An 8,217-nucleotide genomic window follows, 5' to 3' on the forward strand; every position below is an offset into this window, starting at 1 on the left:
AAACGCATTTAACTATCAGGTCGAACAACTGATGTTCTTTAACCCTGCTGACTGCCATTGGCGATTGTCAAATAAAATTGATCACAAGATGTAACAAAATGGATCTCAATATAAATTTAATACTAAACAGAAAAAATGTTTGTTAACTTGTGGCCAAGATGTTGTGCCACACACATATAGTGTCAATATTTCTTTAGTACACCAGATCCGGATTTTGACAATAAATGTCTCTTCAGTGATGTTGGGGATCGAAACGGTACTTGGAAGGCCATATCAACAGTACCCTCATTTTTTTAATAACTCTTGAATTTTAAGAGTCAATATAGGATGAACGGATCATATAAACCGGAGGGAAGATATGATACATGCCCAAACAAAAAATATAAACGAGTCTAAATTGAAAGCTACGTTCAAACCTATGATTGCGTTCGATAAAAACCACAATTTTTATAGGTGTGCATGTTAAACAAATTTCGTTGTAGAAGGGTCTAAAAACAGCACAAACAACATTTTCCAAAACACCAAAAAAGTGAAAAAGTATATTTAAACAAAATGCATTTGACTAACAGGTCGAACAACTGATGTTCTTTAACCCTGCTGACTGCCATTGGCGATTGCCAAATAAAATTGATCACATGCTGTAACAAAATGGATCTTAATATAAATTTAATACTAAACAGAAATTTTTTTTGTTAACTTGTGGCCAAGATGTTGTGCCACAAACATATGGTGTCAATATTTCTTTAGTACACCAGATCCGGATTTCGACAATAAATGTCTCTTCAGTGATGTTAGGTCTCAAAACGGTACTTGGAAGGCCATATCAACAGTACCCTCATTTTTTTGATAACTCTTGAATTTTAAGAGTCAATATAGGATGAACGGATCATATAAACCAGAGGGAAAATCTATATATATATCAATCACCACACTTTATATGTCTGTAACTAGTATTTATATATCTGTCACTACACTTTACATGTATATCACCACACTTTATATATTGATCACCTCACTATATATATCTATCACCTCACTTTCCCTTTATATATTTGTCACCATACTTTATATATCTGTCACTATACATTATATATCTGTCATTACACTTTATATATCCATCCCCTCACTATATATATCTGTCACCATACTTTATATATCTGTTACCATACTTTATATGTCTGTCACAATACTTTATATATCTGTCACTATACTTTATATATCTGTCACCATACTTTATATATCTGTCACTATACTTTATATATCTGTCACCATACTTTATATATCTGTCACTATACTTTATATATCTGTCACCATACTTAACATATATGTCACCATACTTAACATATCTTTCACCAGACTTAATATTTCTGTCAATACACTTAACATATCCATCACCACACTTTATATATCTGTCACAATACTTTATATATCTGTCACCATACTTAACATATCTTTCACCAGACTTAATATTTCTGTCAATACACTTAACATATCCATCACCATACTTTATATATATATCACCACACTTTATATGTCTGTCACCATACTTTATATATCTGTCACTGTACTTTATATATCTGTCACCATACTTTATATATCTGTCACTATACTTTATATATCTGTAACCATACTTTAACCATACTTTATATAGCTTCACTATACTTTATATATCTGTCATTACACTTTATATATCCATCACCTCACTATATATATTTGTCACCATACTTTATATATCTGTCACCATACTTTATATGTCTGTCACCATACTTTATATATCTGTCACTGTACTATATATATCTGTCACCATACTTTATATATCTGTCACTATAATTTATATATCTGTCACCATACTTTATATATCTGTCACTATACTTTATATATCTGTCACTATACTTTATATATCTGTCACCATACTTAACATATCTTTCACCAGACTTAATATTTCTGTCAATACACTTAACATATCCATCATCACACTTTATATATCAATCACCTCACTATATATATCTATCACCTGATCACTTAATAAATCAATCATCTTACTATATATTTCTGTCACCATACTTTATATATATGTCACCACACTTTATATATCCATCACCTCACTATATATATATCTGTCACCATACTTTGTGTATCTGTCACTATTCTTTATAAATCTGTCATTACACTTAACATATACATCACACTTTATATATCCATCACCTCACTATATATATCTATCACCTCACTTTATATATCTATCACTACTCTTTATATATCTGTCACAAGACTATAAATCTATCCCCTCACTTTATATATCCATCACCTCACTATATATCTGTCACCATACTTTATATATCCATCACCTCACTATATATATCTGTCACCATACTTTATATATCTGTCACCAGACTTTATATTTTTGTCAATACACTTAACATATCCATCACCACACTTTATATATCAATAACCTCACTATATATATCAATCTCCACACTTTATATGTCTTTCACCAGACTTAATATATCTGTCACCACACTTAACATGTCCATCACCACACTTTATATGTCTGTCTACAGACTTAATATATCTGTCACCACACTTAACATGTCCATCACCACACTTTATATATCAATCACCACACTATATATATATATGTCACCAGACTTTATATATCCATCACCAGACTTTATATATCCATCACCTTACTATATATTTCTGTCACCAGACTTTATATATCAATCACCTCGCTGTAAATATCTGTCACCATACTTTATATATCTGTCACCACACCTTATATAACTGTCACCAGACTTTTTATATCTATCACCACACCTTATATATCTGTCACCAGACTTTTTATATCTATCACCATACTTTATATATCTGTCACCACACCTTTTATATCCATCACCAGACATTTTATATCCATCACGTTACTATATATATATATCTATCACCTCACTTTATATATCCATCACTACACTTTATATATCTGTCCCCAGACTTTAAATATCTATCCCTACATTTAAAATATCTGTCACCACACTTTACATATCTGTCACCACACTTTATATATCTGTGACCACACCTTATATATCTGTCACCAGACTTTACATATCTATCACCACACTTTATTTATCTGTCACCATACTTTATATATCTGTCACCACACCTTATATATCCATCACCAGACATTATATATCCATCATGTTACTATGTATATATATCTATCACCTCACTTTAGATATCCATCACTACACTTTATATATCTGTCCCCAGACTTTAAATATCTATCCCTACATTTAAAATATCTGTCACCACACTTTATATATCTGTCACCACACTTTATATATCTGTGACCACATCTTATATATCTGTCACCAAACTTTACATATCTATCACCACACTTTATTTATCTGTCACCATACTTTATATATCTGTCACCACACCTTATATATCCATCACCAGACATTATATATCCATCACGTTACTATATATATATATCTATCACCTCACTTTATATATCTATCACTACACTTTATATATCTGTCCCCAGACTTTAAATATCTATCCCTACATTTAAAATATCTGTCACCACACTTTATATATCTGTCACCACACTTTATATATCTGTGACCACACCTTATATATCTGTCACCAGACTTTACATATCTATCACCACACTTTATTTATCTGTCACCACACTTTATATATCTATCACCACACCTTATATATCTGTCACCAGACTTTATGTATCTATCACCACACCTTATTTATCTGTCACCACACTTTATTTATCTATCACCACACTTTTTATATCTATCACCAAACCTTATATATATGTCACCATACTTTATATATATGTCATCCCACTTTATTTATCTGTATCCACACTTTATATAAATTGTTCACCTCACTTTTTATATCTGTCACCACACATTATATATACATCACCACACCTTATACACATTACCACACCTTATATATCTATCACCTCACTTTATATATCTTTCACCTTAATTTATATATCTATTTCCTCATTTTATATATATATGACATCCCTAAAAATATTTTCTTGACCTCACTGTTGATAATATGTCACCATATTTTATATATGTATCCCCTCCACATATGTATCTTTTAACTAAATGCACTGCTTAAATCAATCACAACACCATTGCTATATATGTCACCACACAGTATATATATATATCATCCCTTTGTTTATATATCATCACACTGTATATATCTTTATACTATTCTGTGGATCCTTTACCTCACTGTATATATACACATAATCCCACTATAACTAAGTCCACACTTATCACCTATCTATATCTTTTTATCACCATCATATCATATTTATAGTAACACAATGATTATATCTATTGTCATTATTTATCTATTTTTCACCAGACTGTATACTATAACTTGTTGTATCTTCTATAAGTCAGAGAAATGTACTGGTCATTGTATAATTTACAGTGGAAGGAGATATGCATATATGCAATAACCACTGAGATATGTTTGTATAAGCTTGTATACTTATCATGTAGCAATTATCAAATTGATTATTTATATTTGTGTTCTTCTTACAGAAATACCAAACAACATTTTGCAAGGATTTAAAGGTCATTGGTGAAAATGGAAGAAAGGACATGGGTACATCTAATTTTAAATGAAATAACAAGAATAATTAAATGATTTACAACCAAGCAGCACTCAGCAATAGTGATGGTAAAGTATTTTTATAAAATGATACTCAAAAAAAGATATATACAGTGTGGTGTTTAATATATTCCTCCATTGCTACAGTCACTGTATTCATCACCACACTCTCCATATATATCCCAACAGTCTCAATAGCTACCCCCATACTATGATCATTTATCACTACAGTCTCAATAGCTACCCCCATACTATGATTATCTATCACTACAGTCTCAATAGCTACCCCCATACTATGATTATCCATCACTACAGTCTCAATAGCTATTCCCATACTATGATCATTTATCACTACAGTCTCAATAGCTATCCCCATAATATGATTATCTATCACTACAGTCTCAATAGCTATCCCCATACCATGATTATCTACACTCTCCATACTGATGCCAACAGTCATTATGTATATATCATAATAATCTCTATGTATTTCTCAGGATAATACAAAAGCTTCCCTTTTACTTTATTTATCAATCACCTCACTTTATATATCAATCACCACACTCTCTATATATATCCCCATACTCTCTATATCTACCCCAAAAGTCTCTCTGTATATCTCCACATAATAAACACCTTAGATTACCTTACTTTATTTATCAATCACCTCACTTTGTGTATCAATCACCACGCTCTATATATATATCCCCACCAACTGTACAAGGGCTGTATAGCCAGTCAAGGTCGCTAAAAACTTCCATTTGTTTGTTATATATCCCCAACTCTCAATATCTGCCTCAAAAGTCTCTCTGTATATATTTCCACACAATGAACAACTATCACCTTACTTTATTTATCAATCACCTCACTTTATATATCAATCACCACACACACACTCTCTATATCTATCCCAAAAGTCTCTCTGTATATCTTCACATAATAAACACCCATCACCTCACTTTATTTATCAATCACCTCACTTTATATATATATCAATCAACACACTCTCTATATATATTCCCATACTTTCGATATCAATCCCCACAGTTTCTATGTTTATGACAGAATTATAAACACCTATCACCTTACTTTATTTATCCATCACCTCACTTTATATAACAATCACCACATACTCTCTATATCTATCCCCATACTTTCGATATCTATCCCCACAGTCTCTGTGTTTATGACCACATTATAAACACTTATCAACTTACTTTATTTATCCATCACCTCACTTTATTTATCCATCACCTCACTTTATATATCAATCACCACACACTCTCTATCTATCCCCATACTTTCGATATTTATCCCCACAGTCTCTGTGTTTATGACCACATTATAAACACATATCAACTTACTTTATTTATCCATCACCTCACTTTATATAACAATCACCACACACTCTCTATATCTATCCCCATACTCTCAATATCTATCCCACTAGTCTCTATGTTTATGGCCACATCATAAACACCGATCAGTTTCCGGTTTTTATCAATCACCTCACTTAATATATCAATCACATCAAACTCTCTATATACGTATAATATGCCCATACTCTCCATATCTATCCCCACAGTCCCTATGTTTATGACCACTTTATAAACACCTTTCACCGTACTTTACATACTTTCACCTCGCAAAAATTATCAATGACCACACACTCTCTATATCTATCCCCATACTCTCTATATCTAACCCAGAAGTCTCTATGTTTATCTTCACAACATAAACACCTATCACCTTACTTTATTTATCAATCACATCACTACATATATCAATCACCACATACTCTCTATATATATCCCTATTCTCTCTATATTTACCCAAAATTCTCTATGTATATCTCCACACAATATATCATATCACCTTACTGAAAATACCAATTACCTCACTTTGTAAATCAATTGCTCATTTTATATGTATCACCTCACTCAAAATATCTATCAGCTCACTGTTAATATTTTCACCTCAATATATACATTATGTCTTTCACACCACTGGGTATATCTCTCAACTTCCAACTTGAAAGTGGATATGAGTATGATAATAATCCATGTTTCTGTACAGAAATGTGTTTATGTTAATTTAGATTTTAAACTTAAAATGACTCAATGTGACACCTATCATTGTTATTATTTTTTTTCTTCAGAAAAGTGAAACAAGATTTTTGATAGATAGAAAATAGAAGAAAAGGAAAAGGTAATCTTCATTGAAATTTAAAGTAATATACATATGTATGTAAAGAGTTAATTAGCAAAGTATTATACATACGTATGTAAAGAGTTAATTAGCAAAGTATTATACATATGTATGTAAAGAGATAATTAGCAAAGTATTATACATATATATGTAAAGAGTTAATTAGCAAAGTATTATACATATGTATTTAAAGAGTTAATAAGCACTTAAACAATCCTGGTTGAAATGAAATAATTTAAAAGAAATGTTTTTTAAGGTATAACCGCTCCAACATGTCATGCAATATTTTATGTAAATATCATGTCAGGCATCTTTTCAGTAAAAGCAGCAAATATGATATACTAACTGGGGGTCAATGATTGTAACATTCAAAATGAGTAAACCTTATAAATATATTGTTTCAGTGTTATTGCACTTGAAGCATTGTCTACAGTATACATCTGCTGGCACACACATAATGTATATACCACCACATATTATGTATCTACTGCCACACATAATATAATTATGGCCACATATAATATATCGACCGCCACACATAATAAATCAACACACTGTGTATATCTATCACCCCATTATGTTTGTCTATCACCACACTATTGTTTATCACCACACTATTGTCTATCACCACACTATGTTTGTCTATTACCACACTATGTTTGTCTATCACCACACTATGTTTGTCTATCACCACACTATGTTTGTCTATCACCACACTATGTTTGTCTGTTTGTCTATCACCACACTATGTTTGTCTATCACCACACTATGTTTGTCTATCACCACACTATGTTTGTCTATCACCAAACTATTGTCTATCACCACACTATCTTTGTCTATCACCACACTATCTTTGTCTATCACCACACTACGTTTGTCTATCACCACACTATGTTTGTCTCTCACCATTCTATGTTTGTCTATCACCACACTTTATATTTTAATCATCACAGTTGTAAAGCAAAGAAAAGTAATTACCCAAGAAAAAAATGATTTGAACTTTTCATTTAAATGATTGGTCGCACAAATGAATTGTGTTTCTATAAGTTTTACATTTTGATACTGTCTTGGGATTCTGCCATTGCAATGATGAAACACTCCTATTTGTCCTTAGATGGAAAACAAATGACAACTGTTTGGGACTTTTAAATTTTGTATTGTTTTGGAATAATTATTTATTCAACTGAACCATATTGTTATGTTTTAGGTTAAACAAGATTTAGTGCCTGCCACACAATTAAGAAAGAATGAGAGGCAAGAATGTCTACAGAACAGAGGAGATTATTTGTACTGCACTTCGATTTGTGTTTTAGTTATATTCAATTAGTATTAAAGAGTTATGTACAATAAATCATG

At 31.2% G+C, this 8,217-nt stretch overlaps 1 long non-coding RNA gene across 1 annotated transcript; it reads left to right on the top strand.

Moving 5' to 3' along the window:
• Positions 1-4,568: 4,568 nt before the first annotated feature.
• LOC134726751 (uncharacterized) lies at positions 4,569-8,217 on the top strand. Its single transcript, XR_010108627.1, has 3 exons — positions 4,569-4,722; positions 6,812-6,861; positions 8,069-8,217. It is a non-coding gene; the product is annotated as an uncharacterized LOC134726751 (long non-coding RNA).

This window comes from Mytilus trossulus, chromosome 7 (genome assembly GCF_036588685.1).
Source record: "Mytilus trossulus isolate FHL-02 chromosome 7, PNRI_Mtr1.1.1.hap1, whole genome shotgun sequence".
Lineage (NCBI taxonomy): Eukaryota > Metazoa > Mollusca > Bivalvia > Mytilida > Mytilidae > Mytilus > Mytilus trossulus.